Below are 23,068 nucleotides of genomic sequence, written 5' to 3'. Positions count from 1 at the left end.
TTCTATATCCTTGCCGTAACTTTCTATTTTTCATTTGTTTCAAATATGTTCATAATTGCTCATTTAAACACTGTTGTGATGATTGCTTTAAAGTCTTTGTCAGATAATTCCAACCCCTGTTATTTTAGTGTTGGTGTCTATCGATTGTCTTTTTTATTCAGTTTGAGATCTTTCTGATTCTTGGTAGAATGAATAATTTGATACTGAAACTTAGACATTTTGAGATTCTGAAACTCTGGATCTCATTTAAACCTGTTCTGGCTGGCTTGTTCTGACACTGCTCTGGCAAGGAAAGGGCAAAGTGCCACATCATTATTGCCAGCTTCTCCATTTGGCCTCTGTTGATACCCAAGATCAGGAGGTAGTCATTATTATTGTGAGATGGTAGTTCTGGGTCCCTGCTAGTCTTCTACTAATATCTCCCTGTCTAGGAGGGGTGAGCTCTACCTTTTTTTAGCATCTTATATGTTTTCCATTTACACCAATTTGGGGAGGATGTCCTTGTTACTGCTGGCAAGAGGGAAAGTTAACTTTCCAAGACCCCTCTTCTAATACTTTCCCAGGAGGAGTGGAGGAGGAACACTGCCTCATTACTTCAGGCTCACCATATGATCTCCATTAATACCATGTTGGGTCCTTGTTACCACCTAGAAGAAATGAATTGCTTTGGCTCTCAAATCAGCCTTCTCTGACACCACTCCTATGTGGTATCGGAAGGAAGCTGGTACACCTTGCTACAACCTGCAGACAGTGAAAATCTAGGCTCTCCACTCTGCTTTTGCTGGCTGGGTTGGGGGTGATGCCATGGTTTTTCCTATAGTGTTTTGTTTTTTTGTTTTGTTTTGTTTTACAATAGAGTAATTGTTATATAAAAGTTTCTGTCTTGTTCTACAGCCGATTTCCTGTCTTTTGGTTGGAAACATCAGGCATTTTCAATGATGGTATATTAGTTCTAGCATATTAAGAGTTTTATATATTTTTAAATAAATGTATGCTTTAATCAGTTTATCACAGATTTTTGAAAACTATTAAGATGATCACTGATAATATAAATCTAATGTATTAAATATGTATTGCCTTTTCAGGATTAAATGTTACTTTTGTCATGATATTTTTTTCATTTAAACAGTGGTAAATTATATTTGTGAATACTTTATTTAGGATTTTATTGTACTGGGATTTTTAAATTTGGATATGTTATGTGTTTATATAGTTGGTGACTGTCTTACAATAAGCTGAAAAGTTTTACAACTTTTCTTATGCTCTCAAATAATTCAAATAACATGGAAATTGAGATGTCTTATTGTTTACTGTGTGTGTATAAATAGTTGCATTTCTCTTCTAAGTGCAATATAAAGGAATACTCCATTTTACCACTTCTCTTTTTCAGCAAGTATTCAGTTTTAACCAAGGAGGCAGCCCCTGGTTCCTAACCTTGAAAAAGAATGGTTGTATTTGATGGGAGGATAATTGAGTTCTCAGTTGATCATGTTTACTGAGACATATAAAATCAACTCCTCAATCTCTCCCCGGCATGATTCTCTCTGTAACTGCGGCAACCTCTGAGATTCCAGATACCAATCCTCAATTCTCCTTCCTTCTTGATTTATTTAACTTTATGGTCACTTTCAGCCTGATTTCCTAATTTTTTGAGGTATATTTGTTGCATACGTCAATATCACCAAGAACTTCATGGCCAGAGCATACTGTGAATTAGCAGCACTCTGTTTTTGAAAAATTTGTGACACAGTGACTCAGAATAAAACTGATGGAACCCTAAGGTAAGAAAAAATCTGTAGGCCGGTTTATTCCATAAATCTCTGATGTCCTTTCTTGGTGGCACTCCAGAAAATCAAAGTCAGACTTGGGATTTCAATTGAGGGATCAGAAGTCAGAGGTAACAGAAACAAGAATAGTGTATCCACTTAGTCAACCTCTCAGCAGAGAAAGACCTGCCTGAAATATAGGAAAACAAAACAAAAGCAAAACTTCTCAACAAAGCATATTTTTGGCGAAATGTTATAAATCTTCCTTAAAGGAAAAAAATAGCCAATTTGGACTGCTTGTTTTTGTTGTTGTCATTATTTTGAAAATTCCAGCCTTTAGGTCTCATTAAAGACCTCTCATATTGACTCAGGCCAAGATCATCGACTCAATTACCGCCTGTCTTCCAATGTGAGCTAAAGTTCCCTAATCCTTGTTCAGTAATTCAGCTTCTGCTGACAGACTCTTCTGGGCTGGTCAAAAAGTTTCTACAGGCTCTTTGAGGTAGAAGGCCACACTACTTTGCCTCCAAGGAACTTGGATGCTGACTTTGAAATCATGTATCAGAGAACCATCAGTGACTGTCAGGAATCCATTCTAAAGGTTAATGCTACAGTTGGTGTGATACCTGCTTCCACACTGTTTTGCTTATTGAATGGTGAAGGGTCTTCCATCTCTAACGAGCCTTTTAGAGTAAAATTCCCATTCATTGTTCTGCTTTCCATTACAGCATGAACATAACTTCCACGACCCCTGTTGTTTACCTGATGGAAAAACTGCTTCTAATAAAATGCCTCACTCATGCCTAATGTCAGGTTTGCCTGGTCAAGTCAAGTTGATCGTTCTTCTCAGTAAGGGCTAAAAATGTAGTTTGAGGACGTAGTTAACTTGACCCAAAGTCACATGAAGTAAGCATGCAGCTGATCCTTTACCTCTGTTACCCAAATTATGTTTAGAAGAAAATTCAATCTGTATCACTTCACTGATAGAATTAACTTCCAAAAACTCCTCATATTTAAATACTGTGATCATTTCTTTAAAACAAATTAACCAGAACATAGCAGTACTTTTTAGACAAATGGCAACAGTGATGTTTTTCTGTAGAATGTTAAGCCTTAATTTTTAGTATGTGCTGAATATCAAGAACCACACTGTGGTTATTCTGATTGAAAAATAGTAACCAAACCCCCATTGACATCTATATAAATGAGACTTGCTGGGCTTGTGACAGTTATCTGAATCACCTTCCCCTTCTTTCAGAAATATGTTATAGAAGGACAGAGAAATTTCTGCAGTTTGGCCACTGGTTATCCAAATACACACACAACAGAAGCTAGTTTTCAACTACACTTTTTTTTTTTTCCAGTTCTCCCCTGAGAATTGTATCTTGAAGTTGTTTAGTTGAAAGCTTAAATGGTAAAGGGACTGGAAATGGTATTTAGGATTCTGTAAGGGAATAAGGAATTGAGGGCAGGCCCCTGAGAATAGTCTGTGGTGACATACGAACACAATTATGGTCTCAAACTGACCGCTAAGAATCCATGAACCAAGGAGTAGGCTATAAAAAGAGTTGGTGCCCTTTTGCTGAGAGAGCCTTGGTTCCTCTGCTACATTTCACAGACAGCTCAAATAGAAAAAAGAAAGACAAACATGCACACTGAATGTGTAACCAGTTCAGAGGAAGAAAGGTTAATTAATAGCAGAGATGGTAAGGTTACACTGAAATCCAAGAATAAGACCTTCTTAAGGACACCACTGAAAAGCAGAGCATGAAAGGATCATAAAGGGCAACGGGCACACATAGAGGAGAAAAAGTTCGATTTTGTTATGTTGTAGAGTCTAAATTTTTAAAGAGCTACTAAGATGTGACCACAAAAATGTACACATATATCTTGAACCCCAGAATTCATATCTTCCCTGTAGGAATGTATTAGGGAATTAGAAATGAAAAATTTCTGTTAAAATGTAATTTTATCAGCTGCTTCATGCTCAGATGGGTTTTGAATATTTGTGGCAAATATCATAATTGTTCTTTACTGAATTGTCAATTCTAACTGTACATTTATCTATCATCACATTAGTATTCCCTTATCTATTCACCTGAAGCATTTAAATTGTAATGCTTTAAACGAGGTTTAATTTATTTTAATATTGTGGTCCACAGCTATTTGTCTTTTAATTGTGGTGTTCTTATATTGAGAAGTTGTGGTATTTTATGATGAAAATCTATTGACATTCTTCTTTGGGAGTTCTTCCATTACTTTTAAATTCAGAAAATTCCCCTGTCCTGAATATTTTATTTTATAGTATCTTTATAATATAAACATATATTAGATATATTATAAACATATATTAGATAAATATGTACCTTTATAACAGTTATTATTAATATAGTTAGAATCTTACTATGAAATCATTAGAAAATCATCTTAAATATATTTATGTTTGTTTCTTAATTTGAAAATAGATTCTATTTATAAAAGAGTTTATTCACATGCTCATTTTCTTATGAAACAGTAAAAAGGGATGGAGGAAAATGAGAGAGGAAACGATATTGCCTATTTTAGTGAGGATGTTTGAAAAGTACCTACTGAGTAACATATTAATAATATAGCAGAACTCTTAAGGGCAATAATTTCTTCAAAGTCATTATAAAGCACTGTATCTTTTAAAATTATGCATGTGGCAAAAATAACAGAAGAAATGATGGCATCTGTACTGTTATGCAACAACCTGAGAATAGGAAATTGTTAAATGATATTTTTTTCTATATAACATACATGGTAATACATTATCAGAACACAGACTACCAAAGGAAATCTATAAGTTTATTTAGCATTATTACCTACCTATTATGTAACTGAAAACTACAGTATGTGTATGTATATGAAATGTGTACAGCAAAATCCCCTATAACAGCTACAATTTATAATATGTAAATATTATAAGTAGAAATGATATTAGGATAGGGGACTTTATTTCAATTTCTTTTGTTCTTGTTGCTATGTTGTTTTCCAAGGTTTACTGAAGATACTATAGAATGGCAGAAGGATTCAAGTGGCTCCACATGGCATTTTGAAATTCATCCCAACTGTAGGCTAAGTGACCTGCAGGTTGGACAAAGCCCAAGAGTTTCAACATTTCCTTAGTGTCAGGATCTACTTCAGTGATCTCCTGATCCAGGGCTGAGACCTCAGGAACATAATTATCTCTCCTTTCTCTCTCCTCCTCCTGAAGCTTGATTGAGATACCTCTCACAGGGCCTCTCTGCATCGGCTTCATCAGATGTGTGACATAGCTTGCTACTTGCTATCTTGTTGCAGAGCTTCTTGCTGGGAATAATGGCAATCTCCTCATACACATACTTGATGTGGAAGTTGTTGCCCAGACGTGCATAGTACTTCTCAGTGATAACCCAGACTGCTTTCTTCATAGTTTTGGTGCAAACACAACCTATGTTGGCAAGTCCCTGGTAAAAGAGGATTCCAATTTCCTCATAAAAGGAAAGTACTAAGTGGGAGTTGGAATAGACTGTAAATTATTGAAATGTTTTAAAAGTCATGAAAGGGTCAGCACAAGCATGTTTCACTTTATAAAGATACTAAAGTAGGATGTGATATGTTTGGACAAGAATAGAGTCTGTTCTGATGTAACTGTTCTTGGTGTTCTGTTTATTTTGACTATCTATAGGAGCATGAGGGTACTGACTATTAAAATGAGATATAATTATGTGCTACATGATTCTGTTCTTAATAATCATGGAAGAAACACTTTAAAAGAGTAATGTGTGTGGCAGTAAAAATTATTTGATAACAAAATCAAGACTCTGGATTGAACCATGTTGAATGACTAGTTATTAAATCATAAATAAGAATTATGCATATAATATTATTTGCAATCTTCTGCTTAAGTTGGGTGATAGTTTCATGGGTGTTTTTTCTATACTTATTACCAAAATGTGAAAATTATTATTCATCTATATATAATATAAAATTATTTATATTATATTATTTATACATATAGCAAATAATAAATAATAAAATTATTTCCAAAGTTTCTACAAAATTTTCTTGATTTAAAAATCCATTTAGATAATATAAAGTCTGATTGGGCCCACCTAGAAATTTTTGTTCAAATTCTGTATTTAGAGAGAGCAAATGAGATAAATATTCTTTTCAGAAGTTGGCTTAGTTAGGATTATGCATGACCTTATTGGAATATACTATGTCATGATGAACAAACCCAATAGAAAGTATATGAGTTAATTTTTATTCCCATTATACACAATGCACAAAAAGGCTTTGCCTATGACATCTTACTTTCTCCATGAGCACTTAGGTTTTTTTTAAGATTTACTTATTTATTTTAAGAGCAAGAGAGAACACGAGCACACATGCTTGCATGAGCAGGGTGAGGATCAGAGGGAGAGAATCTTCAAGCAAACTCCCCACTGAGCATGGAACCTCATGCAGGACTTGATCACACGAACCATGAGATCATGACCTGAGCCTAAACCAAGAGTCAGACACTTAACTGACTGAGCCACCAGGAGCCCCAAGAATGCTTAGTATTGAAATTGTCATTGAATTAACAGAAAACAAAATATTCCCCCTTCGCTAGCCTCCAAATGGATTATTTTATAATGCAGACACACAGATACACACAAACGGCAGCACTGGACAGCAGCAGCAAAGGACAAACGGAGATACTGGTGCATAAGGAAAATGTAATTGATATTTTACATCATAGTGGATTTACTCCATAACTCTTGCTAACTAGTTCTGGAGACAAATATAATATGTAGTGAAATACACAACACTGGCCTGCAGGAAAACCCTTTCCCAAATGACATACTCACATGTATGATATGTATGATAAAATATTTAGTTCTTTATCTTAAATATCTTTTAGTGAACTTTCAAAGTTCATGACTAGAAATTTTATTAAAATTTTTTATTAAATTATATTTAACATAAATGTACAGTAGAGGATAATCTCTCGAAAACAAAAAAAGTCTTTACATATGACTATTAGCTAGACTCATCTCAGATATTTATGTCTATAATTTTAAACATAAAAAACACTGATTTTTTTAGCAATCTTAAAACAAACTCATTGGTAATTACTTAAATGTGAAATGAAGCAAAAATTTATAAGTATAACTTCACTAAAGAAGTTTAAATTCCCTGCTAGATAAATAAGAACTTGAGAGGTTATTTTCTGTACACATCTTAGCATAATTATAAAATGTTACACATATTCAAATTAACATAATTTTTCAGAAAATCTTCAAGAAAGCAGAATAATTTAACAGCTACATTGTGATTTTATCTTTATTTCCAATAATCCTTTGCTAAATTTATGATGTTGAAGGAAAACAAAACTGTAATCTCAATAAAACTCTTGAACTCTAATTATCAGCCTCAGATTTATGTGCTACTTGAAAAACACAATCCCCCTTTCCATGACTTGTGCTTTCTACCTGACTTATATAACAGATAGGGTTTTCACAGACAACTCAAAGAGAGAACATACTGCCTTATATTTATGATTAAAATTTCACTTTTCAAGTACTTGCATCTTGTGAATTTTCAGATTCTGAGATATAAGCCCCTTCATAATGTTTTATAACATCTATAAAAAGACTGATATTGTAAAATCATTAATCATCTACATGTTATGAAATCTTTTACTTTCCTTTATCCTCTTTGTATCAGTAAATTTTGTGGCCCATTGTTTCTAACTTTCTAAGTAATCAATATATATTTTGAGCTTTAATTGCCATTTTCAGTTTGTTCTTACAAATATAAAACAGAAGATTCCACACGTCTGTAACTACCATGAAAATGTGTATACTTTTTTTCTCTAAAATGTTTCTTCACATAACACTTCACAAAATAAAACTGACTTTTCCTATAGAATCCCACTCTCTGGTGGTATCCACAAGCTATAGTAACTCCTTAAATTTCATTTTAAGTTAGTTAAAATTAAATGAAAGTTAAAATTTAGTTCCTCAGTGCACTAGGCACATTTTAAGTGCTTGCAACACACAGCTTGTGTTGGACTCTGTACTATGTATATCTTAAGGAGGGTGGCTTCAAAATAGGCCACAATATGCCCTCGTGAGAAAGCCAACATTCTGATGCTAATTTAAATAGAATGCTGATGGACATGCATTAGCATTCTTCCTTTGCCTACCCCAAAAAAGATCTCATCAGAGGCTAGGCCCTCATGAAATCATTTTATAATACAGTGTAAATTCTGAGACACAGTAAAACAACAAGAATCTATAAACATTCCAAACAATTTCAGAAATCTAAAGAAATTACTTTCTAGATATATCTGGTACTGTTACAGGATTTTGTGTCCCCTTAGTGCCCGCGGCTCTTAGTCATGCCACTTCGAAGAATGAAGAGGTAGACCAGATGAAGAGTGGTGGGCAGCAAAGCAAGGTTCATTGAGCAAGAGTACAAAGCTCCTTGGGAGGAAGGGGGACCTGAGTGTGTTGCCCTCGTTATTTCTAAGTTTAGGGGTTTTTATGAGGTCTTTTGCAGAACTTAAGCAAGCAGGGTGTGCTGAGTCGTGCCAATCAGGGCTTCAGTCACATATCTGTCTACCAAGTAGATTAATGTCCACATGCTGATGGTCCCTTTTTTGCTGACATGTGGGGGCTTAGGTCTTAACTGCCCCTTGCCCATGATATTGACAAATGCTCTTGTGGTTAATTGTCTTATTTTAGGACGTTTTGCAGAAGTCATTTCTGCAAAGGCTGCAAAGCAGAATGTCAGTGTGGTCCTGTCTAAGCTGCAAAATAGGATGTCAGTGCTATTTTATTTTAGCTATCCTGACTCCATATTTTCTTGTTGGGGACCCTCACCCTGACTACCTCTATTTAACTAACTCCTAACAGTATAGAAGAGCTTGAACAATTTTTTTCAAGTAAAAATTACTTTCATATTAAAATAACATGGACATCATTATTCTAAACACAAGCAAGCATTAAATCGGTTATTTTAATAAACTATTATTTCCTGAATATACAACTAGCTTTTTTGCCCCATGTTCTTATTGATTTTAAAGCTGTGCCTATACATAGTAGAGAATTTACAAAAAATTATCCCAACAATCAGGCAAAAATGTTTGCCATTAAAAATGCCTAAGGGGGTTGGTTGAGTGTCTGCCTTCAGCTCAGGTAGTGATCTCAGGGTCCTGGGATCGAGCCCCGCATTGGGCTCTCTGCTCAGCGGGGAGCCTGCTCCTCCATCTCTGTCTGCCTGCTGTTTGCCCTGCTTGTGCATGTGCACTCTCTCTCTCTCTGTCAAATAAATAAATAAAATCTTTTTAAAAATGCTTAAAAATGGGGTGTTTGAGTGGCTCAGAATAAAGAGAATTCTTTATTTTAGATGCAAGGAAAAAATAGTATTGTATATAAAACAAGAAGGGAACTTAAATTGTGGGGATATTTTGATATTTATCAAAGCAGTCTCATTTTTATTATGTTTACTACTGATTCCTATTAGAATTATTATATAGAACCCTATTCAGTAACCTGATCTCAGCTCAGGTTAATCAGGTGTTTCTGAAGACACTGTTGAACTTGAAAGACAGATTATTCTTAAATTAAACATTTCACTTTCTTAAGTGAAATGATCTGACTCTTGATCTCAGCTCAGGTCTTGATCTCAGGGTCATGAGTTCAAACCCCATGTTAGGTTCCACACTGGGTCCCCATGGAACCTACTTAAAAAAAAAAAATGCTTAAAAATTTGGAAATGATCATGGAAGTTTTTTTGGTTTAATTTTAGTTATCTAGATTATTGCCTCTATTTTCCAATTCACACTTTAATGTTTAAAGCATAGTTCTAGTTTTCTTTCAATTTGAATTTTACATTTTTCCCTGATTAGCAATTCTGATAATGTGTAAATGAAAAGTTTCTTAACATTTATACTATTTCTGTAGTTTTATATAGTGAATTTTTCATTATTATCAAATTAAACACCTATTTTATAAAATAAATTATTTTTGTTGTTGTTAGTGCTTAGGATCTGTGAATGTTTTAAACATCTTAAAAAAATGTGAAAGTTGTTTTTTTTTCTCTAAGTTGTTCAATACCTAATTTCATATGTAATCCATAAACTCCTTGAATCGAACAAAATTTACAGCTATTTAAGAATATTAGCAAGAAACGATATGCATACAATATAGGAAGAAGCAAACAATAGACCCAGAGAACATTAGCTTCTTGAAAGCTAAATTTTTAAGGAAGCAGTAATGTCAATCCAACTTAAAATACCTTTACAGGTCTCTGTAGATTCTATATGGCAATGGAGATTTGGTCTGTGACATTTCAGAGTATTTCCAGGTTCAGCAGTCATGTCCTGTGACAAGGCTTCCTGGTGTAACTAATAATACAATGGCTGTGCTGGCCATCTCTGGCATCTGTAGGGAATCATTCCTACATTCAGATTTACTACAAAGCCTGTTGCATTCTGAAGTATTATTTAGGAGTAACTCAATGTATATCTATTATTTGAAATTTTATTTTTAGAGTTCATTGAGCTAAATTACAGGAGGGGAATGGGATGAGATTTCCTAGCAGAAAATCTTAGATTTGTCACTACTGCAGAATAAATTGTTTAAATTAAATGTTATTCTTGAAGAGCAATAAACAGACCAAAGTTATTTGTCAAGCCAAAAGAATTTGAAAATTATTTTCCTAGACAAGGTTTTTTGCTGTATTTATAAAAAAATATAAAAATATGGTGATTCAATGTGTATACCTCAGGAGGAAAAAAAATCTCTTTCTGATACATGGCATGAGAAAATATTTGCTGACAAAATTAAAATAAAGTAGACATATGTGGAATGTTTGTCAAAGGAACTTAATAACTATATCTGTTGACGTATCTCCCAAACAAGATGGGTATGATTCAATTTGTTTTGGAGGTATTACTTTAAGAATGCTCTAAATTAGAAAAAAAATGCTCTAAATTAGAATAAAAGTGGGAATCTGTATATTTATTTTCTATAGAAATTGGCTAAATCAAATCACTTCTCGATTCTGTACCTAAGCTTTTATTCTATTAAACTTCCATAGCTTTGGAAACTTTTATTCTTTTGGTTAATCATGTCTTTTATGTTCTTCCTTCCTGTTTTATTCCACTTTGTTGATTAGGAATTGCCATTTTTATAAGTCAGTCTTTCTGTGTACTTGGTATGTTAGCATATAATCCTAATTCTACAAGTGAAGATACTAATATCTAGAACTGACTTAGCCCCAGAATCTACTGTACACTGTGCATCACCTGGAATCCCTTGAAACATTTTTATTTCATTAATTATCCACATACATTTAACAAAAAAAAAAGAATGGAAAAGTACTTTTTAGATTAAATGAATAGCTCATAACAATCTGCTGGATGTTAATCAGGAGTTTCTGAAGACACTGCTGAACTTGAAAGACAGATTATTCTTTTTTTTTCTTTTTTTTTAATTTTTTTATTGTTATGTTAATCACCATATATTACATCATTAGTTTTTGATGTAGTGTTCCATGATTCATTGTTTGTTCATAACACCCAGTGCTCCATGCAGAATGTGCCCTCTTTAATACCCATCACCAGGCTAACCCATCCCCCTACCCTCCTCCCCTCTAGAACCCTCAGTTTGTTTTTCAGAGTCCATCATCTCTCATGGTTCATCTCCCCCTCTGACTTACTCCCCTTCATTCTTCCTCTCCTGTTATCTTCTTTTTCTTTTTTCTTAAAATATGTTGAGTTATTTGTTTCAGAAGTACAGATCTGTGATTCAACAGTCTTGCACAATTCACAGCGCTCACCGTAGCACATACCCTCCCCAATGTCTATCACCCAGCCACCCCATCCCTCCCACCCCCAACCACTCCAGTAACACTCAGTTTGTTTCCTGAGATTAAGAATTCCTCATATCAGTGAGGTCATATGATACATGTCTTTCTCTGATTGACTTATTTCACTAAGCATAAGACCCTCCAGTTCCATCCACGTCGTTGCAAATGGCAAGATCTCATTCCTTTTGATGGCTGCATAATATTCCATTGTGTATATATACCACATCTTCTTTATCCATTCATCGAAAGACAGATTATTCTTAAACATTTCACTTAAGAACAACTGTATATGAATTATTAGTGTTACATTTAAAGAAACCACTGTATTTGGGAAGACCACTGCAGGGGGGAGTTATTTTATAACAGAAAAAACAAATATGAACTGGGCATATACCTCAGGGGGCAAGGAAAAAAAAAGATTACAATATTTTTTATTGTATGAATAAAGAGAATTCTTTATTCTAGATGCAAGGAAAAAATAGTATCATATATAAAACAAGTAAAGAAGGGAACTTAAATTGTGGAGATATTCTGATATTTATCAAAGCAGTCTCATTTTTATTATGTTTACTACTGATTCCTATTAGAAATATTATATAGAACCCCATTCAGTAATAATGCAAGTACAAATTCAGGTTTTCAAATTATAGACTTTCTGAAGCTTTCCAAAACAACAATATTAAAAAATGGACAGTCATGTGGTTTTTAAAGAAACATGACTAATTTAAAATTTCTCTATACATTTATGATAAAATAGTAAATGCTCCATACATATTTAAGTGGTCTTTTAAAATCTGACAATGCACATCACCCAATCTTTAGGTAAACTAATAAGCATTTTCATTTGTTGGGTGCTACACATAGAAACATGGACAACATTAACTCCGTATCTGAAAGTTCACAGCCTCAATTGGAAAGCTGATATGTGTTAAGTACTGAATGTGTCCCTCCAAAATTCATATGTTGAATTCCTGGCCCTCCCTTCCCCCCAAAAGGGCTGATTTGGGAATGGGAACTCTAAGAAAGTAATTATGGTTATATGAGGTCCTAGAAGTTGAGCCTCTTATTAGGTTAGTGCCCTAACAAGAAGAGGCATCAGAGAACTTGTCTCTCTCTCTCTTCATATGCATGCATTAAGAAAAGGCCTTTGAGGGCACAGTGAGAAGGTGGCTGTCAACAAGCAAGGAGTCATCACCCGAAACAGCACTGGAAACTTGATCTTAGACTTCTAGCCTTCAACACTGTAAGAAAATAAATTTCTATTAAGCCAACCTGCCTATGTTTTTGTTGTTTTTGTTGTTGTTTTTGTTGTTGTTGTTGTTATTAATGGCAGCCCAAGCAGACTAACACAATATCCAAAGAAAGGATTCAATTCAACCCAATTAAATTAATCAAATATTTATTGCAGGTCTATTATTCACCAGCTATTGTTCTAGGTTATTAGGTTTTAGGTTTATCACTGAACTATCAGGGAGGGAGAGGAGTAATCACTCCCACAGTGATTACTTTCTCATGATGTAAGACAAAGTACAGGTAAAGTCAGTTATGCATGCTATTGGGAAAACTAAAGCAAGGAAAGAAGATAAGGAGGGCTGCAAGTTAAAACAGGGCAGCCATGAGGAACCTCTTTATTTAGAAAGTTGTATTTGAGTGAAGGGCTAAAGTTGATGAGGGAGCTAGCCTGTGGATTTGTGAATGAGGAGCATCATGGGCAGAGAGAAGAGCAAGTGCAAGGATCCTGGGGTAAAAACCTAATTGGCAAGCTCAACATTCAGAAAGGAAGCCATTGGCTTTGGTGGACATCAAAGAAGTAGGGAAAAGATTTGTGGAAACTTTTAGGACATTCTAAATACACTGGGTTCTTTTTTGTGCTAAATGATATGGAGAGGCATTGCAAATTTTTTTGAGAAAAGGAGGGACACGACCTAAGTATGTTTTATGAAGGATCATTCAGGCATCTGTATTAAAAAGCTACTCTAGAGGAACAGATAATGGAATCAAGGAGCTTTTTTATTATAATCCAGACTTGGAACAGAAATAGAGTACTTGAGGGTGGCTGGGTGGTTCAGTTGGTTAAGCGACTGCCTTCGGCTCAGGTCATGATCCCGGAATCCTGGGATTGAGTCCCACATTGGGCTCCCGGCTCGGCGGGGAGCCTGCTTCTCCCTCTGACCCTCTCCCCTCTCATGCTGTTTCTCTCTCTCTCTCTCTCTCTCAAATAAATAAATAAATAATCTTAAAAAAAATAGAGTAATTGACGGGTAAGAAAATGTCTAATTCTATATACTATATATTTTAAAGTTTAGCCAATGAATGGATTTGATGTGGTGTATGAGAAAAAGAGAGAAACAAAGAAGACACCTGAGTTTGGGACTATGCAAATAGGATAGAGCTGCCATCATTTGAGACATGTGGGAGAATGAGACTAGAGCAGATTGGGATGGGGGAACTGGTGCAAAGGAGATCAAGTTTGAAATGTTTCTTAGATATCTAAATGGAGACATTAAGTAGACCATTGTATAGACAAATATTGCGCTCATTGTAGATGCAAATATAAGAGCCTTCAGCATATGGGCTGCATGAGGTTATCATGGGAGTGGGTATGGAGCAGAAAGGCTCATGGGCCTTGGGTCTCTCCATCTTTAAGAGACTGAGGATATGAGGAATCAGCAAATGGGACTGAGAAGGAGTGGCCAGTGATTGAAGAGGAAAAAAACAGTGATGGGGAGTGGCCCTGGAAGCCAAACATTAAAATATTCTCCTGAGGATGTAGTAATCAATTGATTTAGTCCAACAGTGCTGCAATTTGATGAGAATTAAGAAATAACATTGGATTTACTGCCATGGTTGTTGGTCATTGATTTTCAGTGTTTTGGATGCAGAATAATTACATCAGAGTGAATTTAAGGAAAAAATCAGAGAATAAGGACCATAGAGCAGAAGCATTTACAGTACAACATGAAAATATTATACAACATGTAAAAATTCTAAGCTCTTTACATATACAAGTTCATTAAATCCTCATAGAAATTCCTGAGGCAGGGACACTTATCTCTCTCTGTCCCCTTAGGATAGAATAGTAACTTCAAATTTGCAAAGTAAGGAGTGCAAGGGTTAGACACAAATTAGGTTTATCTGATGACAGATTTCAAGTATATAACCTGACTCTTATCTCACATTCTGGGAGAACAGAAAAGAAAGATTATTGAGAAAATGCCATCTGAGTTCAGTTTTAATGAACAAAAGTGGAAGAAGAATATGCCAAGTATAGATAGTGATGAGACAGGAAAGAGTAATGAAAACAGTTTTTTATAGGCATCATTTTTGCTGCAATCCTTATTTTTTTTCTTTTGCTTGATTTTCTTTAGTTCTGTTAAATGTTCTATAGATTTCTGACTATGTGCTTACAATAATTTACATAGTCTGTGCTACCATTCTAAGTTGTAAAAAAGCAGGGGGAAGGTCAGACAGGAAGTATTTCATTACACTAAGAAACAGAAAACTCATGGAAAATAAGGCTATTTTTTTAAATTATGATGAATTAAAAAACAAAATTTTAACTCTCCTATTTTTAAGTATTTATTGAATTACTTGTTTTGTGTATTTAGGAATTTAATATTAACATCGGTGCAAGCATGAACCTGAAATAAGTAAAAGATTTATAAAATTATATGTACTCTAAGAGTCTCACATTCATATACAGTGTACATCATGCTGCAACTATGTGGAACAATTTTCTGTCTAGTAATTTACTCATCAAATTTTCTTTTGAAGAATAATACTTTTTAAAGCTAATCTGTTTGCTAAAACCACATTCTATTGACCAAACTAAAACTCCTCTGGTAATTTTCACACTTTCTAAGTACAGGAGCATTTTAAGAATTCTCTTTAATTACAGTTCTTTTATAGTCAATTAGCATTGACTTGCAATCCATGTCTTATAATTACATCTTTAAGTGCCTTATAATCATATCTTTAAATCACATCTTTAAATCATATCTTTAATACTGAAAAAAAATTAAATTGAAAAGTTTTGTTTCCTTCTTGTTTTGTTATTTTCCCTACTTGTATCTTTCCTTATAGGATATCGCATAAACATCAGATCTAATGCTTAAGAAATCCTACCTTAACGTGAACAATTTATTTTAAATGTCAGACAGTTACAACTGAATTCCTTAAAAGAGAAGTCTTAAAGCAAAATTTTATTTATTTCTAATTCTATTAGGATAATTAAAAATTATTGGGTTGGACCTATAAATAATGATTGTCCATTTGATGGAAGACAGTGAAATGACATGTAAATTGAAAGGTAAACTCAGTTTGGTCTAAACTAGCTGTCCAGCTGAGTCACCCAGTGCTCCACTTGCTACACCTGCTCCTCTCACAGGGAGGAGCCTATGTATATTGTCCAGCCTCTTGGAACTGCTCTTGCTGGTTTCTGAAGCACCTAATCATTTCTCTCCTATGCCTCCTTGTTCAAATCCTAATTATCTGAAACACCCAGTTCTATAGTCACCTCCTGTCTCAGATATCCCTGATCTTTTGCTATGGAAAAAATTTTCAATTTCCTATACCAAATTGAACTTTATTTGTACATCATTTCTCAGGAGACACACTACTTTCAACATTTTATTTTAGTTATTTATGTGCATGCCTTACTGCTCTTAACTTCATGTTTTACTGGTGTCATTTTTCACTGTCAGTTCTATTACACCATGACTTCCAAATCTGGATTTATTTCAACCTGTCTCCTGGTCACTTAAATTACATCTTGATTAAATTTTCACCGAGGGGTCATGGATGTGATTTTTTCAAAGCTCTTGAATATCTGAGAATATCCTTTTTGTTGACATCAATATGATAGGAGAACCACAGAAAAGCTAATGAAACCTAGCTCTTAACATATTTTTAGTGAAAAATTCCTAATTAATCCTTGTATCCTAAATAGCCACCAATACAGCAACCATGTCTTTTACTTTGTACAGTCAGCTTTTAAAAATGACCATTCCATGAATGAATGGCATGATTCATATATCTCATTCTAGGATATATTTCTGAGCTCCTAACTTGTATGACCAAATGCCCACTTAACAGCTTTCCATGTAATTTAAGAAATTCACCAACAATATTCCTTCACGATCTTGCCATCCTGGGTAGTGGCACCATCCATACGCAGTTTCTCTATAAACCATGGAAGTCAGTTTTGACATTTCCCTACCTCTATCATAGGTCAAAACTATATTTTAAATATAAGAATTCTGTCATGACCATGGTCAAAAATTGGATGTATCCTTTGTTGTTTTTATTGTAATAATCTTTTAACCAGCCTCTTTAATTACCTTAACTAATTATTTTTCTATGAAGATTTAAATATTCTTAAGTAGTCTTTTAAAAATACCTTTACGTGATGTAACTCACCTGCATAAACTCTTAATAGCTTTTCATTGCATTTTAAAGTCATGTTTTAAGTTACCTTAATGTAATGTATGAATATTACTGTACTACTTTAGTGTTTAAAAAATATCCCATTATTTATAAAAATAAAATAGAAATAAATCTGACCATTACCACCACTACTAAAAGCACACTTTTTCCTCTTCTCTCAGTAAGCTCAGGCCTTCGTAAAGCTAATGCTAGGAGGAGAGGTGTTGTGAAGGCAAAGTTTGCTTTAGGCCCTAAAATTTAAAGATTAAAAATTTGAACATAAAAAAAATTGCAACTAAGGTGATTACAGGCCTTAACATCTTTGTAGAAACTACAAAAGTGGGGAAATGCTAATATTAAAAGTAATCCTAATCCTTTCTGATTATATTATAGCAATTAAAATTTATGCGTACATACAAACTTTAACATATCAAAAACATGTATATAAATAGTATGTGAAATTCCTTGTGGACTACTAATGTATTTTCATTACCTATTATTCTCCTCTTGCTTTCTATGCTGCAAGCACATTGACCTTCTTTTATTTCTTAGAGTATGTCAGAGTGTTTAATACAGATGAGACCTAGGTTCCTCTGTCACTATGAATGAAAGAGATCTCAGTGAAAGGCAGTGTTTTCAAATTTATATTTGAAAATATATATCTAAATGACAAATATCCTTATTAAGGAAATAGATTCATTCCACTAACTTAAGTATCAACTACTCCACAATTATTTTTATTAAATATAGGAAATACATCAAATACAAGGAAATCTTTCCCTATATTATACTTTATTCATTGGAAAAAGCTGAATAATTTAACATTTTAGTCCAAAGATAATAGGAAATTTCAAAAAAGGGATATTTTCAAATGTTGATAAAATATGTTAATCTATAAATTAGTGCATGACTACATAAAAGAAAATAGAACTTTTTGAAAATAATTCAGTTATTATAAAATGAGGCCCCAATCTAAAATCAGATATATCCATTTTTTGATTGCTAATCTTTAAAAAAGTCAGATTTAGTAATTAGTATCCACCTTTCCAGACATAAAGTTGTTGAAAACTTCTACAGAGTACTGAAGAATGAGTTTACTTTACAGTGGCACCATTAGTAAATGAATGATATCCTTAACATATACTATTTATTGTCATCTTTGAACAATGAACTGAAGGAAGAAAGGGAGTGAGTCATGTCGAAAGCTGTAGTAGGGATGTTAGATGGGCGAAAAAAGTATTCTAGTTTGGACATGTAAAATTTGTGATGCTTTTTACGTTCAAAGTTTTTACGACCGTACACCAGAGTAAAAGTTGGTTTGTATTTATTATATCATTTAATTTTCATAACAATCCCATAAGTTTAGTATTATTACTGTTCTCAATTTTTAGAGGAGGAAGCTGGGGTACATATAGAAGTATTTCTTCAAAGTCATGCACCTAGCATATAGCAAAATCACAGTGAGGACTTGGGTGTATAGTCCTCAAAGTCCATGTGTTATTCTGTGTAGTATATTCTCTTAAATGCGTTTTGTTCAAATAATCAAATCTAAAAGACGATGCATTTTTAGGCATGTGTAAAAACTGAGGAAACTCTTTGTTATTCTAATCAGAATTTCCTAGAAACCTTACCTAATGCACACAGAAATAGTTTTGTACTTCTGAAATTTTTTAAACTGTTGAACAGTTGAAACTTTCAAAGTAGAGGATTAAGAGTAGAACACTTTTTACCACCACTTTACAAATGAGCTAACTTTCCCTAGCATAGTTGCTCCAACTAATTGTCATAAAATCGTAGCTTATACAAAGTTACATATGACTTACTCTTCTTATGCAATAGCCCAGTGGTAAATAAATGTAACCACAGAATCTAATACACTATGACTTTATAAGCATTGGAATACATTTTTGCAAAATACACCACATGTTTATATTCCCAAAGGCAAAGTTCTCTGATAGAAGTAGTGAAGCCAGAGGGGATGGATGGCAGGGATAACTGCAGACTGATTTCTCAAATCACATTTAGTAATTTTAAAAAATAATTGATACAAAACTGCATTAAACAAAACAGATTTGACTATTTTAACTAATTTTGTTGCTGAAGAGAAATCTCAGGCTTTGGCTCTTCACATGAAGTTAAACAGACCAATACTGAATAACTGTCAGTCTTGTTTATTGCAATTTGTCTACAGTGCAGATTTTTGTGGAAAGAGCCAAAGGATACTTGCCCAATGTTAACTCAATTTCTGGTGCACTGTGTTCAGCTCTGGTTTATGATTTTACTTTAATTTAATTGGTTGGCATAGGTGCTGCCAAAATTTGTTCTATTTTACACACAAAATGCAGCTATTAGACTCCTAATCCCTTAAAATAGGAATACTGAAAGGAGAAGTTATTTTTATTTAAGGACATATTCCTCCATCATGAAAAATTGGTTTCAATATAAGAACAAGGGATTCTGGGAAAATGAGACAGTAGCATAATATTTAATCTCCTCAAACATCCGTATAAAAGCAGACAGACCAATTAAACAGTAAACCAAAATTGATGGACCACATTTACAACGAAATTACGTTATATTTCCCCAAACCCAAAATACAGTGAGTGGGGAGGAAACATGATGGCTACATGCCCTGTGTTGCCGGTCTTTGGAATAGTGGGAGCATAGGAAACAATCATGTGTCTTAAAATTTGAGGACAGGGGTGCCTGGGTGGCTCAGTTGGTTAAGCGGCTGCCTTCGGCTCAGGTCATGATCCTGGAGTCCCGGGATCGAGTCCCGCATTGGGCTCCCTGTTCGGCAGGGAGTCTGCTTCTCCCTCTGACCCTCCCCCCTCTCATGCTCTCTCTATCTCATTCTCTCTCTCAAATAAATAAATAAAATCTTTAAAAAAAAAGATTTGAGGACAGTATAGTCACCATGGGCCAATTTGAAAACAGCTAAAGTAGGAGGGGTTTTGTCTAATCCACAGCTGGTCAGTGCAAAGGTCTATAGGAAGGTCTGAAGGGGTTGGAGCAGTCCAGCCCCTCTTAATTCTTAAAACTGATTAAGCATGGCTCCCTTCCAGAACAGAGTTCCATACTAAGAGAGGGAAAAAAACTTACTAAGAACTGAATTACTGAATTAAAACTTACTAGGATAAGGGCAATAGAAATGAAGAAAAGAAAAGGTCTAGATAAAAGTGGGGGAGGAGAACTGAGCCAGAAGAATGTCATATTTTTAAATACTAATTGAAAAAAAAAATCAGAAGTGAGAGTTCTGTGAAGGTTAGAGAATCTATTCTGAAACAAGCTTATTTTCAAAAATTCAGAAAACTTATAAAAATTCAGATTTTCATATGATAATAAGCCTTGGATATATAGCTATCTATACAGAACTAAGATTAAATGAAGAGAGAATACAGAATATAATTGCTATATCCTAGACAAAGTAGATATAGTCAAGTTAGAACTAACTGAGGACAAAAAATAATGCATTTGAAAATCTTTTAAGTGTGTTTGGTAATCATTGCAGGTTTCGAGGTATTCACATTGTTATGGGGACAACAATGTGGGTGTGATGTGAGATAAGGCAAATAAGTAATTACTGTACACTAATTTCGTCACCCCTCTCTGTACCTGAAAACAGAATTCTGAAGGTAAAAGAAAAGAAGTATATATATAAAGTGGAAGAGGTTGAATAGTCCTGCAGGCCTGAAGTTAAACTGGAAATCAGGATGAACTCATTAGGCATTTGATTCATCTATTGATCAATTAATTGTTCTATCAATATTTACTTTCTTCTAAGTTGCAGCCACAAAGTTATATAGAAAAAAATCAGGTAAAAATGAATACTGCTGGAATCCAGGTTGTAGACTAAAAAGATCTTTTCCTGCTAAAGATCATGAGGGCTTCTTGGAGAAATGACTGATTCCAGGTCTGAGGCTGAAAATGCACAAAATGAACCTGGAGTAACTTGTCACTGCAAAGACTATTATGATCACATCAAAAGGAGATGAGATTCAATGTGAGGAGGGGCTATAACTAAAGATTTGAGCTTCAAAATGGATTGAATTTATATGAAAAGACTGAAACCCATCAAATACGCTCAAAGAGAGACACAGCGAGAGAGGGAGAGGGAGAAGCAGGCTTCCTGTGGAGCAGGGAGCCCGATGCGATGCGATGCGGGGCTCGATCCCAGGCCTCTGGGATCATGACCTGAGCCGAAGGCAGACGCTTAAGGACTGAGCCACCCAGGCGCCCCAATACATGAGTTTCTAATGGTATTTTGACAACAATCTAGTTACCTTCAGGAGATGAGAGGGAACAAATTAATTATCTGGAAATCTATAAAATAAAGAGAAAAACTGAGCATGTATCTTGTTTTTCCATATAAAGTACTGATTCTATTAATACTTTATTGAGTGATAAGAGTATTAATGTTTTATCACTACAACAAATAAAAACACTATTAATACTCAACAGATGAGGGGTACTTATGTAAAACTTTACATAACTAAACAAGAAATGATAAGATTCAATTATCAATGAATTAATGGATATAGGCATTAAGCATAAAAAGAAAAGACAAACTAGAAATAAACAAAATCATGTGTGATCTTGCCAAAAAAATCTGACCTAACTCTTCTTTTCCCAAGTTACAGAAAATACAGAGGGCAGTGGAACATATGAATTGCAAAATGAGCATATTCAGCAAAATCTAAACACGGGAAATTTGCAATTTAAATGGCTTGTGTTTTTCTTTTTTTTGCATTTTTTTAAATTTTATTTTATTATATGTTAATCACTATACATTACATCATTAGTTTTTGATGTAGTGTTCCATGGTTTGTGTTTTTCAACTTGATATTTTGCAAGGGAAAGAGGAAGATAGAGTTTGCACTTGCAAATTAAGAGGCTTAAGCAACATACCAAATTTTAAGAAATAGGGTAATATTAAACTATGTTGTCTAGAGTGCATTTTTTTTTTTTTAGAAACAGAGAGAGTGTGTGCTCAAGGATGGGGAGGGGGGGGGGAAGGGGCAGAGGGAGAGAAAGAGAGAATCTTAAGCAGGCTCTACACCCAGTGTGGAGCCCAACATGGGCTCGATCTCATGACCCTGAGATTATGACCTGAACAGAAATCAAGAGTCGAACACTTAACCAACTGAGCCACCAAGGTGCCCCAAAATGCATATTTAGATAATGAAAAAAATAAAAAAATACAGGGAAATAATTGCCTAAAAAGCAGAACTGTGTTTATTTTTTGAGGATCATGATTGAGATCTGGCAATGGGAAGGGTTTCTGGGCTTTCAATCTACAGAATATCTATACGTTATAAAACATATAGTATATATAAAATATCTGCATATCTATAATTTTATAAAACAAAATGGCCTTTCATATTTAGTTTTTACATCAATAAATATGTATCTAGAAAATATTTAAAATGTATATTGCAATCTATTAAATGGCTATAATAATTTTACTGTAATTAAATTCATTATTTTTGGACAGACTGTTTCTTTTTTAAATATTATAAACTGTGCTATAATGACCATAGCTAAAACTCACAAAACATTCTATTTCTCTTTCTTTCCTTCTTTCTTTTTGCTTTCTTTGTGATTTTTGGGCTAAATGATGTGGAAAAAAAATAAAGGACCTGGTATGTATTAATACATTGCTCCTCTAGAAATTTTGCGCTGATTTATACTTTACATTCTCTATTTTCTGCAATTTGCCAACTGCTTATAAACTTAAATCTCTCATAAATCTTTTAAATTTTTCATAATTCTTTTTCTATTTACATATTTAATACAGTCTCATTGCTAAAAAATTGAAAACAAAGAAAACCTTTAAATTAAATTTTAAAACCAGATTATTTGGGATGGATTACTGAGATACTTCCCTGAACCCTTATCATAGAACATTATGACTCATGTCTGTCACATTCTTTGGTCCCCTGATGTCCTAAATGTTATCTTCCTGTTGTTTGATTATTAAGGTAAAGCTTGAATTTATTTAAATTTTATTG

At 34.0% G+C, this 23,068-nt stretch overlaps 1 pseudogene; it reads right to left on the bottom strand.

Annotated features, from left to right (window-relative positions):
- Positions 1-4,817: 4,817 nt before the first annotated feature.
- The window catches only part of LOC112832533 (small ribosomal subunit protein eS17-like), an 84,907-nt pseudogene continuing 66,656 nt past the window's right edge, over positions 4,818-23,068 (bottom strand).

Source organism: Callorhinus ursinus, unplaced genomic scaffold (assembly GCF_003265705.2).
Source record: "Callorhinus ursinus isolate GAN/ISIS: 27379988/994484 unplaced genomic scaffold, GSC_fseal_2.0 scaffold14, whole genome shotgun sequence".
In the NCBI taxonomy this organism is placed as follows: Eukaryota; Metazoa; Chordata; class Mammalia; order Carnivora; family Otariidae; genus Callorhinus; species Callorhinus ursinus.
The sequence above is the reverse complement of the archived record's forward strand: the minus strand, read 5'-3'. Positions and strand labels throughout refer to the sequence as shown.